Source organism: Dendrobates tinctorius, unplaced genomic scaffold, assembly GCF_039654945.1.
Source record: "Dendrobates tinctorius isolate UK_male_01 unplaced genomic scaffold, ASM3965494v1 ptg000158l, whole genome shotgun sequence".
Lineage (NCBI taxonomy): Eukaryota > Metazoa > Chordata > Amphibia > Anura > Dendrobatidae > Dendrobates > Dendrobates tinctorius.
In genome coordinates, this window is record NW_027361825.1 from 9159922 (window position 1) to 9179012 (window position 19091).

The window sequence follows — 19091 nt, forward strand, 5'->3', positions numbered from 1 at the left end:
TGAGCTGCATTTCTTGCTACATGTTCACAGACTTACCAGTGGAAAAGCCAAACTTCACATACCACAAATGCAAGCTTGTGTCCCTGTTGGAGGAAAAGTTGCAAAATCTCGAAGAGAGGTTAGCTACGTTGAAGATCATTAAGGAAGGTGAAGAGTTCTTGGACAGAGCAGAATTATCTCTTCATGTTACAGAAAGAGAAGAAATTCGAAGTACACCTGAAGAAACAGAGTAATGGAGACATGTGACCCAGAGAAGCAGGAGGATCAGGAGGCAGTCAGCACCCATACTGCTCAGGAACCAGTACCAGGCTCTCATGCAGGAAAACGATGAAGAAATACATCAGGATAAGACTTTGCCAACAAACAGCAACCTTGTACGCCTTCAGAGTCCTCCTGGATGGAGAAAGAAAAATGTTGTGAAGAAGAAACGGAGAGTGGTGGTCATGGGGGATTCCCTGTTGAAAGGAACAGAGGCCGCTATCTGCAGACCGGATATAACTTCAAGAGAAATGTGCTGTCTTCCAGGTGCAAAAATTAAAGATGTGTCTGACAGGATATCAGGACTCTTCAGACCTACAGATGACTACCCATTCCTGCTACTACATGTGGGGACAAATGACACCGCAAGAAATGACCTGGAAACCATCTGCAGAGACTTTGAAGACTTAGGCAAGAAAGTGAAAGAACTGGGAGCGCAGGTGGTCTTCTCTTCCATCCTCCCAGTGGATGGCCATGGAACAAGGAGGTGGAATAAGATTCTGCAGGTGAACAACTGGCTACGTCGATGGTGCCGTCAGCAAAGATTTGGATTTCTGGATCACGGAGTGAATTACTTATACGATGGACTACTTGCTAGAGATGGGGTGCACCTTACGAAGACTGGAAAACATGCATTTGGAAGTCACCTTGCTACACTTGTAAGGAGAGCTTTAAACTAGAACAACATGGGAAGGGAAGCAAAAGACCAGAAAAAGCCATACACCTGACAAATGCTATTGAGAGCTCTGCTATTAGAAGTGAAAAGGAAGAACAAAGACAAAAGAATCTAATTAATAAAAATATTAGAGAAAGAGAAACCAATCACAAACTAAAATGTTTCTATACTAATGCACAAAGCATGGGCAACAAACAAGGAGAATTGGAACTACTAACACAGGAAAAGAAATATGATGTCATTGGAATCACTGAAACTTGGTGGGACAATACACATGATTGGAATACAAGACTAGAAGGATACAACTTATTTGCAAGAAACAGACTTGATAAGCGAGGAGGAGGTGTCGCATTGTATGTTAGAAACGCGTATATCTGCACAGAGATTGAAGCTTCAGAGACTGGGAGTTCTGTGGAAACTGTTTGGGTAAGAATACAAGGACAGAACAATGGAAAGGACACCATTGTAGGCATTTACTACAGGCCGCCTGTGCAAGCTGAAGATATGGATGAACTCTTTATGCATCAAATGGCCAAGTTCTCCCAAAAATATGACATAGTTGTAATGGGAGATTTCAACTATCCAGACATTTGTTGGGAATCTCTCTCAGGCAAAACTAACAGGTCAATGAAATTCTTATCCTCTCTTGCTGACAACTTTATCTTCCAGAAGGTAGGGGAGAAAACAAGGGGAACTTCTACCTTGGATCTAATCCTTATAAACAGGGAGGAAATGGTTGAGGAGTAGTGTTGAGCATTCCGATACCGCAAGTATCGGGTATCGGCCGATACTTGCTGTATCGGAATTCCGATACCGACTTCCGATATTTTTTCAATATCGGAATTCGGCATCGGAATCGGAAGTTCAGTTGATTGACGGCCTGACGTCATCATGATGCGCGGTGTGTGCGCATCATGATGCGCCGTCATTTCGGGCCTTCCGGGGGTCTCTGCCGGCCTGCCGGGGGGCTGTGCCGGCCTGCCGGGGGGCTGTGTGGACTGCCCGGGGTCTGTACCGGCCTGCCGGGGGGCTGTGCCGGCCTGCCGGTGGTCTGTGCACCCTGTGGGGGTCTGTACCGGCCTGCCGGGGGGCTGTGCCGGCCTGCCGGGGGGCTGTGCTGATGTCCGGGGGTCTGTGCAAGCATCGTCCGATGGGACTACAAGTCCCATCTGGCGATGCCTGCTACCATGACAGTGATTGACACATTAGCCAATGATGGGACAGTAGTAGTCCCATCATCCGGCTAATGTGTTAAATGTTAAAAAAAAAAAAAAAAAAAAAAAAAATACTACATACATACTACATGCATGCTACATACATACTACATGCTACATACATACTACATATATACTACATACATACTACATACATACTACATGCATGCTACATACATACTACATATATACTACATACATACTACATACATACTGCATGCTACATACATACTACATACATACTACATACATACTACATATATACTACATGCATGCTACATACATACTACATGCTACATACATACTACATATATACTACATACATACTACATGCATGCTACATACATACTACATATATACTACATACATACTACATACATACTGCATGCTACATACATACTACATACATACTACATACATACTACATATATACTACATGCATGCTACATACATACTACATGCTACATACATACCACATACATACTACATACATGCTACATACATACTACATATATACTACATGCATGCTACATACATACTGCATGCTACATACATACCACATACATACTACATACATACTACATGCTACATACATACCACATACATGCTACATATATACTACATGCATGCTACATACATACTACATATATACTACATGCATGCTACATACATACTGCATGCTACATGCATGCTACATACATACTACATACATACTACATGCTACATACATACCACATATATACTACATACATACAATACATTCATACAATACATACATAGACATACAGTACATATAACATAGAGTAACATACTTACCAATACTTGTCACATTGTTCCCCGAAGCCATTGTCGTCTACGGAATAAATATTAACATAACAAACCACAAAAATACTCACCCACGATCCGAAGCAGTCCACGAGTGTGTCCCACGACGATCTTGGGTAGAGAACTGCAGCATCAGCTGTTGCTGCCGTTCTCTACGGGCTGCAGGAATCCAATGACGGAAGGTAGGTATCCTTCCGCACTGTATTCCTCCGCCACTTAAAAAAAAAAAGTCCCTAGTCTCACTTTATGCCATTGCTGCGTGGGAATTTCCCACACAGCAATGGCATAAAGTGAGACTAGGGACTTTTTTTTTTTTAAGTGGCGGAGGAATACAGTGCGGAAGGATACCTACCTTCCGTCATTGGATTCCTGCAGCCGGTAGAGAACGGCAGCAACAGCTGATGCTGCAGTTCTCTACCCAAGATCGTCGTGGGACACACTCGTGGACTGCTTCGGATCGTGGGTGAGTATTTTTGTGGTTTGTTATGTTAATATTTATTCCGTAGACGACAATGGCTTCGGGGAACAATGTGACAAGTATTGGTAAGTATGTTACTCTATGTTATATGTACTGTATGTCTATGTATGTATTGTATGAATGTATTGTATGTATGTAGTATATATGTGGTATGTATGTAGCATGTAGTATGTATGTAGTATGTATGTAGCATGCATGTAGCATGCAGTATGTATGTAGCATGCATGTAGTATATATGTAGTATGTATGTAGCATGCATGTAGTATATATGTAGCATGTATGTGGTATGTATGTAGCATGTAGTATGTATGTAGTATGTATGTGGTATGTATGTAGCATGCAGTATGTATGTAGCATGCATGTAGTATATATGTAGTATGTATGTAGCATGTAGCATGTATGTAGTATGTATGTGGTATGTATGTAGCATGTAGTATGTATGTAGCATGCATGTAGTATATATGTAGTATGTATGTAGTATGTATGTAGCATGTAGTATGTATGTAGTATGTATGTAGCATGCATGTAGCATGCAGTATGTATGTAGCATGCATGTAGTATATATGTAGTATGTATGTAGCATGCATGTAGTATATATGTAGCATGTATGTGGTATGTATGTAGCATGTAGTATGTATGTAGTATGTATGTGGTATGTATGTAGCATGCAGTATGTATGTAGCATGCATGTAGTATATATGTAGTATGAATGTAGCATGTATGTAGTATGTAGTATGAATGTAGCATGTATGTAGTATGCATGTTGTATGTATGTAGCATGTAATTTTTTTTTTTTTTTTTTTTTTTTTTTACATTTAACACATTAGCCGGATGATGGGACTACTACTGTCCCATCATTGGCTAATGTGTCAATCACTGTCATGGTAGCAGGCATCGCCCGATGGGACTTGTAGTCCCATCGGACGATGCCTGCACAGCCCCCCGGCAGGCCGGCACAGCCCCCCGGCAGGCCGGCACAGCCCCCCGGAGCCTGCACAGACCACCGGCAGGCCGGCACAGACCACCGGAGCCTGCACAGACCCCCTAGCAGGCCGGCACAGCCCCCCGAAAGGCCCGTACAGACCCCAGAGAGGCTGTACAAGGGCAGGAAAGGGTTTTTCTTATTCCGATACCGGAAGTCCCATAGACTTGAATGGGACTTCCGGTATCGGAATCGGCGATACCGATACTTTTTTTAAAGATCGGCCGATACCATCCGATACGATACTTTGAAGTATCGGACGGTATCGCTCAACTCTATTGAGGAGGTAAAAGTGGCTGGGAGCCTAGGAGGTAGCGACCATGCTATTTTAGAATTTTGGATAACTAGAGGCGGAAGACCTGTGAAGACTCAGACGTCAAGGTTAGATTTCAGAAAGGCAGATTTTAAGGGATTCAGAAAGAGAATTGGAGGGATCAAATGGCTGGATATCCTTAAAGACAAAAATGTCCAGGAAGGATGGGAAATCTTGAAAAATGAAATTCTCAAAGCACAGTTGTTAACAATTCCGAAAAGAGGGAAGAATAGGAAGCATTTAAGGAAACCAGGATGGATGAACACAGAACTTAAGCACATGCTAAAAAGGAAGAAAAATATGTTTATAAAATGGAAAGAGGGAGGCATATCTAAAGAAGAATATAATGCTGTCTGCAGAACCTGCAGGGCACAAATCAGATTAGCTAAAGCTGAAAATGAATTGAGGCTTGCAAGAGATGTCAAAAGCAATAAAAAAGGATTTTGGGGATATGTCAAAAGTAAAAGAAAAGTCAAAGATGCTATAGGATTTTTACAGGATGAAAATGATGAAATGGTAAGACAGGATGTTGAGAAGGCCGAACTTTTAAATTCCTATTTTGCATCTGTTTTCTCTCAGAAAGGAAATGTAACATCAACTGTTCTTCACTGTCCTATTAAGGGAATAGAAGAATCCAGGATATCTATAAACAGAAAGATAGTGAGGAAACACTTAGCTAACCTAAATGAATTCAAGTCTCCAGGTCCAGATGAATTACACCCCAGAGTACTGAAGGAGATAGCAGAAGAAATTTTTGAACCCCTCTCCATAATCTTTGAAAATTCTTGGAGAACAGGAGAAGTGCCAGAAGACTGGAGAAGAGCAAATGTTGTTCCTATCTTCAAAAAGGGGAAGAAGGTGGACCCAGGCAACTATAGGCCGGTGAGTCTGACTTCTATACCAGGAAAGATCTTTGAACAAATTATTAAACAACATGTATGTCAGTACCTGGATAAGAATGAAGTGATTAAACAGAGTCAGCATGGGTTTGTAACTAATAAGTCATGTCAGACTAACTTAATTTCCTTCTATGACGGAATCACTGATTGGGTGGATCAAGGAAATGCTGTAGATATAGTATATCTTGACTTCAGCAAAGCATTTGACAAAGTCTCTCATACAATCCTTATTGAAAAAATGACTAAGTATGGAATGGACAAGGCAACTGTTAGGTGGATTCATAACTGGCTTAGTGATCGGACCCAAAGAGTGGTCGTAAATGGCTGCACATCCAGTTGGAAGAATGTCTCAAGTGGGGTACCACAGGGCTCTGTCCTGGGCCCTGTATTGTTCAACATCTTTATCAACGATTTAGATGAAGGAATTGAGGGTAAACTGATTAAATTTGCTGATGACACAAAGCTAGGAGGGATAGCTAATACTAGAGAAGAGAGAGAGAGGATTCAAAAAGATATAAATAAACTGGAGAAGTGGGCAGCAACTAACAGAATGGTTTTTAACAGGGAGAAATGCAAAGTACTACATCTGGGCAATAAAAATGAAAAAAGCATATACAGAATGGGAGGAATAGGGCTAAGTGACAGCACATGTGAAAAAGACTTGGGTATACTAATAGATCACAGACTGAATATGAGTCAACAGTGTGATGCAGCAGCAAAAAAGGCAAATGCAATTCTAGGATGTATTAACAGAAGCATACAGTCTAGATCACGTGAAGTCATTATTTCCCTCTACTCCTCTTTGGTCAGACCTCATCTGGAATATTGTGTCCAGTTTTGGGCACCACATTTTAAAAAAGACATCAACAAACTGGAGCAAGTTCAGAAAAGAGCGACCAGAATGGTGACCGGTCTGCAAACCCTGTCTTATGAGGAAAGGCTGCAGGATTTGGGAATGTTTAGTTTGCAAAAGAGAAGACTGAGAGGAGACTTAATAGCTGTCTACAAATATCTAAAGGGCTGTCACATTGTAGAAGGATCAACTTTATTCTCATTTGCACAAGGAAAGACTAGAAGCAATGGGATGAAACTGAATGGGAGGAGACACAGATTAGATATTAGAAAAAACTTTTTGACAGTTAGAGTGATCAATGAGTGGAACAGGCTGCCACGAGAAGTGGTGAGTTCTCCTTCAATGGAAGTCTTCAAACAGAGGCTGGACAGACATCTGACTGGGATGATTTAGCGAATCCTGCTTTGAGCAGGGGGTTGGACCAGATGGCCCAGGAGGTCCCTTCCAACTCTACGATTCTATGATTCTATGATTCTATGATTCTAAGCAGAGCAAAGGGGTATACAGTGTCAAAAACCTCACTCTGACCCTTATTGTGAGTAAACACCTGGTGGTAAAGATAAATAAGTATCCAAGTATAAACACCCAATATATAACAGGCAGACCAGTGAAAAGCAGTAAGGGGTAAAATCCCCAGCTGGACAGCCATATAATCAGGGGTGAAGTTACAAAGACACAAAAGCAAGGTAAACATACCAGGAGGGGAGAGGGGAGAGACACTGAATCCCAAGCTCAGCTGACCCCGACGTACGTTTCAGAAATGATCTTCCTTCCTCAGGGGGCATGTCAATAGGGTGTTAATTGCGGTTTAAATAGGGGAAGTAAAAACAAGCACCAATCATGAGGGGTGACACTGACCAATCCCCCTACATCCCCCATCGCTGCCTGGGCTGGCGCTGATCAGCACGGGGCCCCATGACGTCAGACGCCAGACCACAGGCAGACGGGGGTGGGACAGGAAGCGCGTCCACCCACACATGTACAGGAACAGGAAAGACGGCCGCGGCCATCTTGGATATGGGCAAAAGGCAGGAAATCTGCCAGAACTGTGAAGGGGAATAGTGAGCGTCCCTGAAAGGACCTTACAAGATAGAAGCGGGCTGAATAGCGCTACAACTAATGAAGTACCCTAATATAACAATGTAGTAATGCATCACCAATGATATACAAATTAATTAATATATAGGGGAGCGCAAATAGGGCATTAACAAGAAATGGAAATGTAAACTAAGTGTATAAATTACACCTGGGCAGCAAGAATAATCGGTAAGATGAGAGGCAGAGCACATAATATTACAGAGTTAATAACAATAACCAGTGTTCAGTGCCCATACCTATCATATATAATCGAATACATGATTTTAAATACATAAAGCCGCACAAAAGCTGTATACGTGTCGATATATACATCAGTATACACATCCATAATATTGAGCCATAAAATCCACCTACATATGGATACAGCAACATCATTAGTCCAGCATTCATAATAATGAGATGGAGAAAAAATAAGGACTAGGGCACCACCATATTCTCCATGAAAATGTGCCATAAATTAAACTTCTACCCCCCTGAAGAAGAAGCGTTATGCTTCGAAACGCGTAGGGATTAAAGGGTTAACTTTTTTAACCTTGTGTGGTTATTGAATTCGTCTAGCAGCGCACTCAAAGTCCAAGAATATATTCCTTATTTGAATTGTGGTACGGTTCCGTTGTGGACCGCTGGACGTGCAGCAGGCTGACTCACTATATAAGCTTTATTTTATCTTTGAGAAGGTGAGTTTAATACATTCAGTAATTGAATATTTTACCCGGATAAGACCCTATTGCGCTTTTGTTTCAACCTTCTAGTGAAAATAAACCTATAAATTAAACTTGCACATAAATACAGAGACATTATTAAACCAACATTCATAGTATTGTGATGAAAAAAAGATGAGGCCTTGAAACCGCCAAATTCTCCATTCAAAATGTCCCATAGAGTAAACTGGTACATAAATACAGAGGCATTATTAGTCCAGCATTCATAGTATTGCGATGAGGGAAAAATGAGGCCATGAAACCGCCATATTCTCCATACAACAATGGAGGAGTAGATGTATCTTCATCTTCCCAAGTAGGATATCCATCCAACCCAACAAGGAAAGCCAGAAGAAAACCATCAGACAGGTGCCTGCAATTAAAACTAAAATAAAAACAAATGTTAAAACCAAAGACACAAAGAGTCACCCAACTGGCAGCAGCAGAAAAGGGGATAGAGAGGATAATCATAAAAATGGAGCAAATGACAGACACTCATTAAGACCCCTCGGATGAACCGTTTGCAACTTCCAGATCCACTTGGTTTCCAATTGACCCAGCCTTTTAGATAGGCCCCCACCTCTGATATCTATTCTCAGAGCCTCTATGCCACGCACTTTAAATAAAGATGCGTCACATTTATGATGATCTTTGAAGTGCTTGGGAATAGTTCTCAGGGTGGAGACATCCATGTGGTCCCGTGCCGCCTGGATCCCCAACACATGCTCCCGCACACGGACCTTTAGTTGGCGTGTTGTAAGGCCAACATAAATAAGATCACACGGACAAGTGGTGTAATAAATTATGTATCTTGTTGTGCATGTGATTCGTTGTTTAATGGTGAAAGTTTTATCACCATCCGAGTTGGTGAAATCATTGCATCGCAATATGTTGGGGCAGGCAACACAGTGACCACATGGAGAACAACCAGCCCTGAGAGTAAAGGAGTCCAGGAATGAGGGTCTAAAACCACCAGAATAGTGACTAGAGACCAAATGATCTCTTAAACTTTTTGCCCGTCGAAATGCCAAAGACGGTTTTTCGGTGGTGAATTTATTAATGACTGGGTCAATCCGGAGTATAGGCCAGGCCTTTTGTAAAGCCGTCCGAACGGCATTAGATCTGGAGTTGTAAGTGGTAACGAACCTCACAACCAGCCGATCCCTAGACTCAGTAGATGACCCCGTTTTATACAGTAAATCTTGTCTAGAAGTATGTTTGGCACGATTAAAGGCTCACTTCAGTGATCTATGGCTGTATCCACGATCTAAGAAGCGTTGACGGAGATCATTTGCACGATGGAAGAAAGTTTCATCCATCGAACAAATACGACGTAATCGTAAAAATTGTCCAACTGGGACAGATTTAATAATATGTTCTGGATGAGATGACGTGGCGTGAAGTAAGGAGTTGGTAGCCGTAGTCTTTCTGAAAATGTCCATCTGTAAAAACCCGGCAGGGTCCCTTCTAACAGTAACATCTAGAAAATCCAAAGCCTCTTAACTATACGTAAATATTAAATGGATGTTACGGTCATTGCTGTTCAAAGTGGTCATCAACCGCTCAAGGTCGACGGGCGTGCCCTGCCAGATGAAGAAGACATCATCAATGTACCGCGTCCAAAAGGGGACGCGGCCCATTGACGAAACCTCATCTGACAGAAAGAGGTCCCTCTCCCACAGCCCCAGGAATAGCCCCGCATAGGAAGGCACGAAGGCCGCTCCCATTGCGGTACCCTGGAGCTGCAGGTAGAAGGACCCCTTGAACACAAAGAAATTGTGTGTGAGAGTGAACTCTAATAGCTCCAGCAGAAGGTCCCTTAGGCCTAATGATAGGCCAGATGTATTCAGGAAAAATCTCAAGGCTCTCAATCCGTCAGTATGTTTGATGTTAGTATAAAGGGACTCTACATCTGCTGAAACTAAAAGAGTATCACTCTCAAGGCAAAGCCCTTCGACCCTGCGCAGAAGATCCCCAGTGTCACGGAGGAAGGAAGGAAGGCTGGACACAAGAGGTTGCAGATGGTAATCTATCCATTTATTAACATTCTCCAGGAAATTGCCCCGTCCAGATACAATCGGTCGTCCGGGTGGTACGGAGGCATTCTTATGTATCTTAGGGAGTAAGTACAACGTAGGGATCGCAGGTTCAGATACCAATAATGCCGAACATAGCGGCTTAGTGATAATGCCGTCCTGCAGAGATCTTTTTAATATAGTTTCCAACTGAGATGAATAGGCCGAGAGGGGGTTATACGTCAACTTCCTGTAACAGGATTTGTTGTTTAACTGACGAAATGCCTCCCTCTCGTACATCTCAGTTGGCCACAGGACAACATTACCACCCTTATCAGCCGGTTTAATAAGAACACCTGGCAGTTTTTGTAAATATCCCAAACGCTGTCTTTCCTCCCTATTAAGGTTATCTCCAGCAATAAAGCTGGGAATTTTGTACAGTTCATCCGTAACCACCCGGACGAACATATCAATATTGGCACACGAAGATAACGCAGGAAACTTAGTTGATCGTGGGCGAATTGAAGGAGGGATCTTACCTCCATCAGGGCAATTTTCCAAGGAGAGTTCCTCAAGTATCCTCAAAGCCTCCTGTTCCTCCTCTGTGGGAAAAAATGTAGAAGCATCATTAGAATCAAAGTACCTTTTGAACAGCAACGACCTAGCAAAAAGATGTACATCCTTAATAGTCCCAAAAAGGTCAAAGTGAGGGGCTGGACTGAAGGCGAGACCCCTGCCGAGGAGACACAGATCGGCATCAGAGAGACTTAGCTCACTTAAGTTAATCACCTTATTGTCACGCTTGGGATGGATCACGTTTCTTCTATACAGATGGAATGTATGATCGCGTAGTCTAGAAGTCTCATTCGTTGCAGTAGTGGATACGGAAGAGAGGTCTGAGTGTCCACTCAAAGATGACACAGAAAGAGAAGAAGATGTCTTACGTAGATTGGAATGATGAACCACATTCCTTCTCCACATATATACCCTTTTGGACTGATAGTCCTTAATATCCCAGTTAAATTTTGCTATTTGATTATCCTGGATTTTTTTAACCAAAGAGTCCATGGATTTGTCTAGATCTTCTTCAAATTTCTGTAATTTGTCTACTGGACAACGATCTCGGAGCTCATTAAGTGTAGTGTCAATTAGCAAATCCAGGCTATCAATGGTGGAGGTATTATGTTCAATTAAACATTGCATAAGAAACATTGAGCAATTATTGCATGACTCCTCCCACTTGGCTATAAAAGTCTCATCCTCAATAGGGAAAGAGGGAATGACTTTTACCCTGAGACCTCTAGGAATCATTTTATTGTTTTTATATTTTTCCAACAAAGACCGATTCCACCATAGTTTAGATCGTTTAGAGAGCAAAATTTTAACAGAACCAAATTTGTCTTCAAAACCACTATCCCCAGATGGCTGCACACCCGCCATGTTGGCGCCAAACACCTGGTCCATTTGTGAAAGCCAAGATTTTTCTTTGGCCCGGAAATCCATGTTGTCAGTCAAAATTCCTGTGCATAACACAGTAAAAATCAATGATAAATAAATATGACAGACCACAAGGCGGAAACAGTATAACATCATATATTACATGTGGGTGCAGATGAAAAGAAAACCAACACAATCAGCCCATGGAAAATCAGTGTAGGACACACTGTAATCAATAAGAAGCAGCAAAAGGAAATCAGTGCATAGATGTCCAAGGTATGATAAAATCACAAATCTTTATTAGATAACACAGGTAGAAAAGCACAAACAATGACAAACAAAGGGTGACACAAGCAGAAGCAGAGCAAAGGGGTATACAGTGTCAAAAACCTCACTCTGACCCTTATCGTGAGTAAACACCTGCTGGTAAAGATAAATAAGTGTCCAAGTATAAACACCCAATATATAACAGGCAGACCAGTGAAAAGCAGTAAGGCTGGAGTCACACTAACCTGCGCAAAATACGCTCCGTATTTTACATGCGTAATACGGATCAATGACCACTAAATAGTGGTCCGTAGGTCATCCGTAAGCAAGGTGAGGTCGCGTATTTTGCGCATGTGTGTATCCGTATGTAATCCGTATGCAATCCTTATGGCGAGATTTTCTCGCAGCCTTGCAAAATGGACATTTAACGGTTTTGAGGCCTGCAAACAATTTAAATCATTAGCCTGCACCCTATTTAGACACTCAGAAACAGGTGGCTGCCTACATTCTGTACATTTGTCACCTTGCTTTCACGAGGTGTGTTGGTGTTCTTTGTGCAGCACGGCAGAGGGTCTGAGATTCAATACAACTGAGCAGGTTCTCTTCAACTGGCTTTTGTCACGGCGCTTTGGCCAACCATATCCTGTGATAGTGGATCCGCGGAGGAGGAGACGCATGTGGGTACATCCACTTTTGAGGCAACGACTCACAAGAGGTCATTTTCACCGCCTCTATTCGTCTCTGCGGGAGCATCCGGAGAAATTTTACCAGTACTGTCGAATGAGCATTTCCACATTTGATCGCCTCTAGGAGACAGTGCGCCCTGGGATCACCTTTCAGGACACTAGGATGCGCAAAGCCATATCTGCAGAGGAGCGACTTCTACTCACAATACGGTATGTACTACACAACCACATTCTCTATGTTCATAATGTGTGTGTTAATTTATGTTTTTTTTGCCTTCTTGGACAAAGTTTAATACCCTCATCTTACTCAAAATATGTTTCACCTGACACAGCAGAATGTTACATCTAATATGTACTGCATATCACTTAGTCATTGTGCCACCAAATATGTGTGTGTTGTTCTCTCTCATTTCCTAATAAGTTTGGTGCGAGTTACCCCATAGAGAATCATTTGTCCGTGTCTAATGCGTGCTTTTAGCGCCTCTCACTCTCCCGTATTCCTCGCCAGTGTGACTCCGGCCTAAGGGGTAAAATCCCCAGCTGGACAGCCATATAATCAGGGGTGAAGTTACAAAGACACAAAAGCAAGGTAAACATACCAGGAGGGGAGAGGGGAGAGACACTGAATCCCAAGCTCAGCCGACCCCGACGTACGTTTCAGAAATGATCTTCCTTCCTCAGGGGGCGTGTCAATAGGGTGTTAATTGCGGTTTAAATAGGGGAAGTAAAAACAAGCACCAATCATGAGGGGTGACGCTGACCAATCCCCCCACATTCCCCATCGCTGCCTGGGCTGGCGTTGATCAGCACGGGGCCCCATGACGTCAGACGCCAGACCACAGGCAGACGGGGGCGGGACAGAAAGCGCGTCCACCCACACATGTACAGGAACAGGAAAGACGGCCGCGGCCATCTTGGATATGGGCAAAAGGCAGGAAATCTGCCAGAACTGTGAAGGGGAATAGTGAGCGTCCCTGAAAGGACCTTACAAGATAGAAGCGGGCTGAATAGCGCTACAACTAATGAAGTACCCTAATATAACAATGTAGTAATGCATCACCAATGATATACAAATTAATTAATATATAGGGGAGCGCAAATAGGGCATTAACAAGAAATGGAAATGTAAACTAAGTGTATAAATTACACCTGAGCAGCAAGAATAATCGGTAAGATGAGAGGCAGAGCACATAATATTACAGAGTTAATAACAATAACCAGTGTTCAGTGCCCATACCTATCATATATAATCGAATACATGATTTTAAATACATAAAGCCGTACAAAAGCTGTATATGTGTCGATATATACATCAGTATACACATCCATAATATTGAGCCATAAAATACACGTACATATGGATACAGCAACATCATTAGTCCAGCATTCATAATAATGAGATGGAGAAAAAATAAGGACTAGGGCACCACCAAAGATGAGGCCTTGAAACCGCCAAATTCTCCAGTCAAAATGTGCCATAGAGTAAACTGGTACATAAATACAGAGGCATTATTAGTCCAGCATTCATAGTATGATTACAACAATGGAGGAGTAGATGTATCTTCATCTTCCCAAGTAGGATATCCATCCAACCCAACAAGGAAAGCCACAAGAAAACCATCAGACAGGTGCCTGCAATTAAAACTAAAATAAAAACAAATGTTAAAACCAAAGACACAAAGAGTCACCCAACTGGCAGCAGCAGAAAAGGGGATAGAGAGGATAATCATAAAAATGGAGCAAATGACAGACACTCATTAAGACTCCTCGGATGAACCGTTTGCAACTTCCAGATCCACCTGGTTTCCAATTGACCCAGCCTTTTACATAGGCCCCCACCTCTGATATCTATTCTCAGAGCCTCGATGCCACGCACTTTAAATAAAGATGCGTCACATTTATGATGATCTTTGAAGTGCTTGGGAATAGTTCTCGGGGTGGAGTCATCCATGTGGTCCCGTGCCGCCTGGATCCCCAACACATGCTCCCGCACACGGACCTTTAGTTGGCGTGTTGTAAGGCCAACATAAATAAGATCACACGGACAAGTGGCGTAATAAATTACGTATCTTGTCGTGCATGTGATTCGTTGTTTAATGGTGAAAGTTTTATCACCATCCGAGTTGGTGAAATCATTGCATCGCAATATGTTGGGGCAGGCAACACAGTGACCACATGGAGAACAACCAACCCTGAGAGTAAAGGAGTCCAGGAATGAGGGTCTAAAACCACCAGAATAGTGACTAGAGACCAAATGGTCTCTTAAATTTTTTGCCTGTCGAAATGCCAAGGACGGTTTTTCGGTGGTGAATTTATTAATGACTGGGTCAATCCGGAGTATAGGCCAGGCCTTTTGTAAAGCCGTCCAAACGGCATTAGATCTGGAGTTGTAAGTGGTAACGAACCTCACAACCTGCCGATCCCTAGACTCAGTAAATGACCCCGTTTTATACAGTAAATCTTGTCTAGAAGTATGTTTGGCACGATTAAAGGCTCGCTTCAGTGATCTACGACTGTTTCCACGATCTAAGAAGCGTTGACGGAGCTCATTTGCACGATGGAAGAAAGTTTCATCCATCGAACAAATACGACGTAATCGTAAAAATTGTCCAACTGGGACAGATTTAATAATATGTTCTGGATGAGATGACGTGGCGTGAAGTAAGGAGTTGGTAGCCGTAGTCTTTCTGAAGATGTCCGTCTGTAAAAACCCGGCAGGGTCCCTCCTAACAGTAACATCTAGAAAATCCAAAGCCTCTGAACTATACTTAAATGTTAAATGGATGTTACGGTCATTGCTGTTCAAAGTGGTCATCAACCACTCAAGGTCGACGGGCGACCGCTCAAGGTCGACTGAGTCTAGGGATCGGCAGGTTGTGAGGTTCGTTACCACTTACAACTCCAGATCTAATGCCGTTCAGACGGCTTTACAAAAGGCCTGGCCTATACTCCGGATTGACCCAGTCATTAATAAATTCACCACCGAAAAACCGTCTTTGGCATTTCGATGGGCAAAAAATTTAAGAGACCATTTGGTCTCTAGTCACTATTCTGGTGGTTTTAGACCCTCATTCCTGGACTCCTTTACTCTCAGGGCTGGTTGTTCTCCATGTGGTCACTGTGTTGCCTGCCCCAACATATTGCGATGCAATGATTTCACCAACTCGGATGGTGATAAAACTTTCACCATTAAACAACGAATCACATGCACAACAAGATACGTAATTTATTACGCCACTTGTCCGTGTGATCTTATTTATGTTGGCCTTACAACACGCCAACTAAAGGTCCGTGTGCGGGAGCATGTGTTGGGGATCCAGGCGGCACGGGACCACATGGATGACTCCACCCAGAGAACTATTCCCAAGCACTTCAAAGATCATCATAAATGTGACGCATCTTTATTTAAAGTGCGTGGCATTGAGGCTCTGAGAATAGATATCAGTGGTGGGGGCCTATCTAAAAGGCTGGGTCAATTGGAAACCAGGTGGATCTGGAAGTTGCAAACGGTTCATCCGAGGGGTCTTAATGAGTGTCTGTCATTTGCTCCATTTTTAAGATTATCCTCTCTATCCCCTTTTCTGCTGCTGCCAGTTGGGTGACTCTTTGTGTCTTTGGTTTTAACATTTGTTTTTATTTTAGTTTTAATTGCAGGCACCTGTCTGATGGTTTTTTTGTGGCTTTCCTTGTTGGGTTGGATGGATATCTTACTTGGGAAGATGAAGATATATCTACTTCTCCATTGTTGTATGGAGAATATGGCGGTTTCAAGGCCTCATCTTTCCCTCATCCCAATACTATGAATGCTGGACTAATAATGCCTCTGTATTTATGTGCCAGTTTACTCTATGGCACATTTTGACTGGAGAATTTGGCGGTTTCAAGGCCTCATCTTTTTTTCATCACAATACTATGAATGTTGGTTTAATAATGTCTCTGTATTTATGTACAAGTTTAATTTATGGCACATTTTCATGGAGAATATGGTGGTGCCCTAGTCCTTATTTTTTCTCCATCTCATTATTATGAATGCTGGACTAATGATGTTGCTGTATCCATATGTAGGTGTATTTTATGGCTCAATATTATGGATGTGTATACTGATGTATATATCAACACGTATACAGCTTTTGTGCGGCTTTATGTATTTAAAATCATGTATTCGATTATATATGATAGGTATGGGCACTGAACACTGGTTATTGTTATTAACTCTGTAATATTATGTGCTCTGCCTCTCATCTTACCGATTATTCTTGCTGCCCAGGTGTAATTTATACACTTAGTTTACATTTCCATTTCTTGTTAATGCCCTATTTGCGCTCCCCTATATATTAATTAATTTGTATATCATTGGTGATGCATTACTACATTGTTATATTAGGGTACTTCATTAGTTGTAGTGCTATTCAGCCCGCTTCTATCTTGTAAGGTCCTTTCAGGGACGCTCACTATTCCCCTTCACAGTTCTGGCAGATTTCCTGCCTTTTGCCCATATCCAAGATGGCCGCGGCCGTCTTTCCTGTTCCTGTACATGAGTGGGTGGACGCGCTTCCTGTCCCACCCCCGTCTGCCTGTGGTCTGGCGTCTGACGTCATGGGGCCCCGTGCTGATCAGCGCCAGCCCAGGCAGCGATGGGGGATGTGGGGGGATTGGTCAGTGTCACCCCTCATGATTGGTGCTTGTTTTTACTTCCCCTATTTAAACCGCAATTAACACCCTATTGACATGCCCCCTGAGGAAGGAAGATCATTTCTGAAACGTACGTCGGGGTCAGCTGAGCTTGGGATTCAGTGTCTCTCCCCTCTCCCCTCCTGGTATGTTTACCTTGCTTTTGTGTCTTTGTAACTTCACCCCTGATTATATGGCTGTCCAGCTGGGGATTTTACCCCTTACTGCTTTTCACTGGTCTGCCTGTTATATATTGGGTGTTTATACTTGGACACTTATTTATCTTTACCACCAGGTGTTTACTCACGATAAGGGTCAGAGTGAGGTTTTTGACACTGTATACCCCTTTGCTCTGCTTCTGCTTGTGTCACCCTTTGTTTGTCATTGTTTGTGCTTTTCTACCTGTGTTATCTAATAAAGATTTGTGATTTTATCATACCTTGGACATCTATGCACTGATTTCCTTTTTGCTGCTTCTTATTGATTACAGTGTGTCCTACACTGATTTTCCATGGGCTGATTGTGTTGGTTTTCTTTTCATCTGCACCCACATGTATTATATGATGTTATACTGTTTCAGCCTTGTGGTCTGTCATTTTTATTTACCTCCATAATGTGTAATTTTTAAAAAAAAGGGCCAATCCACATTTCTGATACGATGGGAGAGTGGTCCGAGATTGATCTGTCTAGTATGGATGAGTTTTTTATTTTAGTGAGAGTGAATACGTCTGTGAGAAGCAAGTCTATTCTCGCAGAAGTTTTATGTGGTGATGAGAAATGTGAATACTCTCTGGATGAAGAGTTTAGGCACCTGAATGTGTCATATAGTTCGTTATTTTGAATCCATTTATTAAGACTACCCGATAATTGGCGAGTTGAAGAAGTGGAGTCCAAATCTCCGTCAGGCACCATATTAACCCCTTCACCCCAAGGGTGGTTTGCACGTTCATGACCGGGCCAATTTTTACAATTCTGACCACTGTACCTTTATGAGGTCATAACTCTGGAACGCTTCCATGGATCCCGGTGATTCTGACAATGTTTTCTCGTGACATATTGTACTTCATGTTGGTGGTAAAATTTCATTCAAATAACTTGCGTTTATTTGTGAAAAAAATGGAAATTTGGCAAAAATTTTGAAAATTTCGCAATTTTCCAACTTTGAATTTTTATGGCCTTAAATCACAGAGATACGGCACACAAAAAACTTGATAACTAACATTTCCCACATGTTTACTTTACATCAGCACAATTTTGGAACCAAAATTTTTTCTTGTTAGGAAGTTATAAGGGTTAAAAGTTGACCAGCTATTTCTCATTTTTACAACACCATTTTATTTTTAGGACTACATCACATTTGAAGCCACTTTGAGGGGTCTATATGATAGAAAATACCCAAAAGTGACACCATTCTAAAAACTGCACCCCTTAAGGTGCTCAAAACCACATTCAAGAAGTTTATTAACCCTTTAGGTGCGTCACATGAATTTTTTTGAATATTTAAAAAAAAATGAACATCTAACTTTTTTTCACAAAAAAAATACTTCAGGTTCAATTTTTTTTATTTTACCAAGGGTAACAGGAGAAATTGGACTGCAAAAGTTATTGTGCAATTTGTCCTGAGTACGCTGATACCTGATTTGTGGGGGGGAACGACTGTTTCGGCACATGGCAGAGCTCAGAATGGAAGGAGCGCCGTTTGACTTTTTCAATGCAAA

At 42.1% G+C, this 19091-nt stretch overlaps 1 long non-coding RNA gene across 2 annotated transcripts in view; it reads left to right on the forward strand.

Moving 5' to 3' along the window:
- Window positions 1–19091, forward strand: part of LOC141051819 (uncharacterized) — a 61946-nt gene that overhangs the window by 11362 nt on the left and 31493 nt on the right. The window contains exon 1 of one of the 2 annotated variants that reach the window (XR_012220701.1): window positions 12815–12912. The exons of the other annotated variant lie outside the window; for it this stretch is intronic. This is a non-coding gene — a long non-coding RNA (uncharacterized lncRNA). Of the gene's footprint in view, window positions 1–12814; window positions 12913–19091 lie in introns of those variants that run through there. 2 annotated transcript variants of the gene reach the window in all.